Raw genomic sequence first — 2,721 nt, 5'->3', positions numbered from 1 at the left:
TTCCAGTTGATTTCAGATAAGTGTATTAAGAAGTGTATATTTTTGAGACTCCATTCATGGTAAGAGGTCGATGTTGAATGGACATGCAGGTGTATGTTCAGGATTAACTTGTGCTCTAATTCACAACACTCCATTCCCAGGGGACTCACTGGGCTGGATTTCAAGCTCTTGAATAAGTCATCCTTTCCTCACGAGGATTGAACAGAGTTTTGAACACTAAGGGTATAAAATTTGGATGAAAGTCTCACCAAATAGATTTTGCCCTGAGGAAACCTTCAATGTTTATGATGAAATTTAGAGAAAGGGCAGACATTTTGTTTAGAGAAATGGAAAGAGTCTTATTTATTTTATGTTAATAATACAGAACATGCAACACTGTCCTACATCCCAATGCATAAAATATCTTGCACGTGGAAAACAAGATTTCTTTCTTCATGAGTTGATGAAAATCATCAAACCAATTCTCTCCTTTAGTAATAGCATGCATGATTTGAAGTTTTACTTCAACATATTTGAGGTCATATCTGACTCTAAGATATGTTTTGGTTCCAAAGAATCATAATTTCTGTCTCTGAAGCTTTGAGATCTGTAATCACTGCACTTCTTCTAATCCAGGTCCAGTGAACATTTTATGACTTTCCCCAAAGGAAATTTTTCAGAGCCCCCTTTATGTCTTTGTTCCTTGGACATAGTTGAACAGGTTTCACATGGGTGTGACCACAGTGTCCATCCCCAAGGCTGGTGCACTTGCATGGGCACTATGCAAAGCAATGGAAGTGACATATAAACCAACACTTGTATCATAAAATAAGAAGACAACTGTGAGGTGAGATGCACAGGTGGGAAATGCTTTATATTTCCCCAGAGATTATGAGATAGCAAGTATGGAGGAAACAATCTTAGAATAAGAGAAAGTGATGCCAGTGAATGGCCCTCCACCCAGAGGCCCAGCTGCTATACACATCACTATGTCATTGAGGAAGGTGTCAGTACAGGCCAGTTGGACCATCTGATTATATTCACAGAAAAATTAGGTGATTTTCCAAGGGTGCACAAAAGGATAGTGGCAACATCAGCAAGCTTTGTAACAAACCATTCAGGACAATTATGATCCAGGATCCCAGAACCAGCAGTTCACAGAGCTGGGGGTTTCATGATGACCGTGTAGTGCAGGGGGTGACGGACGGCCACGAAGCAGTCATAGGCCATGACTGTCAAGAGGAAGTCTTCCAACCCTAAAAACAGTACCAGAAAGTCCATATAAGTGAGGGAGCCTCCATAGGTTATTACTCTGTTCTGCATCTGGATATTCACTAGCATTTTGGGACATTGATGGGATGGATACACAGATGTGTATTAAAGGGCAGGCTGGAGTGGAAGAAGTACATGGGCTGTGTGGAGGTGGGAGTCAGTGGTGGTGGCCAGGATGATGAGCAGGTTCCCAAAGATGGTGACTAGGTAATCATCAGAAACAGCTCAAAGAGGGAGGGTTGTAAATCTGGTTCCCCTGAAAATCCCAGCAGAAGATATTCTGAAATTTCTGTTTCATTTCCTGGTTCAATGTGGTTGATGTGACTACTCAAAAATAGAAAAAGATCATAACTAATTTTCAACAACCAGGTATTATTAACCTAGCTATAATTTACATTTCACAGACAAGTTATATTTTTATGCTGTATAAATATATATATTGATTCAAATATGTTGATGAAAAGTAAAAGGCTCTTTTTACTTGGATGAAAAGTAAGAGTGTACTCCAAAAGATGACAGAGGTGTTGCTACTTTAAAAAAAATCTGCCCCCAAAAGTCAAAATGGAACAAACACAAAATGGCAATGCATAAAAAGGTGATTTAATACATATGGGAAGCATAAAAAATTCCATTTTTGAATAATAGTGGCAGAATCACAATATGTAGCATCAATAGTTTTGACTAGGAAAATTAATTAATTTTTAACCATTTCCCCTAGATACACTCTATACATACATAAAAATTTAAATGGCAAAAGCTGGAGGGAAAAAAACTGATTTTTTATTTTAATGTATATGAGCAAAAACAAGAATGAAAACACTCAGATCCCAGTAACAAAAGCAAACTTCAGAGAGATATGTAGAGCAAGGAAATGGCTAACAAAGTCAAAAATATATTCAGCCTTACCTGAATTACTGTACTTTACGTTATTCCCCTATCACCTACTATATAATTTTTTCACGTGAATAGCCAACATGAGAGAACGTGTCAGCATGCAAAAGTGTATAAACGATGTGCAAGGTATTATGTACATCATTTGTGGGTCTTTCTCTTCATATAGAACTGTGCTCAAATATAGCCAATTTTTAAAGTAGTAAAATAAACCTCTCCTATGCACATTCCTCAACTCATAATACCCCTTAAATCTCTTAATGGCAAAATTTCTTGAATACATGTTTCCTTTTCCTAGAACTGCTTTCTCCTTCCCATTGCCTCCTCTAATTAGTCTTTCCAGTCACTTCACTGATTTTCAACAATGACCCATGCATTTCTCCATCCAGTGTACACTTTATTTTTAACATAATAGATAAATGTTATTTATTTGTCAAGCAAGAAAACAAGCACGGAGATCTCTGTTCTAACTAGCCTGCAGAGGCTCTAAGATAAACTCGGATAAAAGTTTTTGGCTTCCATTCTTTTGGACGCTTTCCTGCATTATTACTGGCTCCCTCACTTAACCTGTAAGGCATC

At 37.6% G+C, this 2,721-nt stretch overlaps 1 pseudogene; it reads right to left on the bottom strand.

Moving 5' to 3' along the window:
• Positions 1–703: 703 nt before the first annotated feature.
• The window catches only part of LOC119520218, a 4,423-nt pseudogene continuing 2,405 nt past the window's right edge, over positions 704–2,721 (bottom strand).

This window comes from Choloepus didactylus, chromosome 25 (genome assembly GCF_015220235.1).
Source record: "Choloepus didactylus isolate mChoDid1 chromosome 25, mChoDid1.pri, whole genome shotgun sequence".
In the NCBI taxonomy this organism is placed as follows: Eukaryota; Metazoa; Chordata; class Mammalia; order Pilosa; family Megalonychidae; genus Choloepus; species Choloepus didactylus.
Note: the sequence above shows the minus strand (reverse complement) of the source record. Positions and strands in the feature narration are given on the sequence as shown.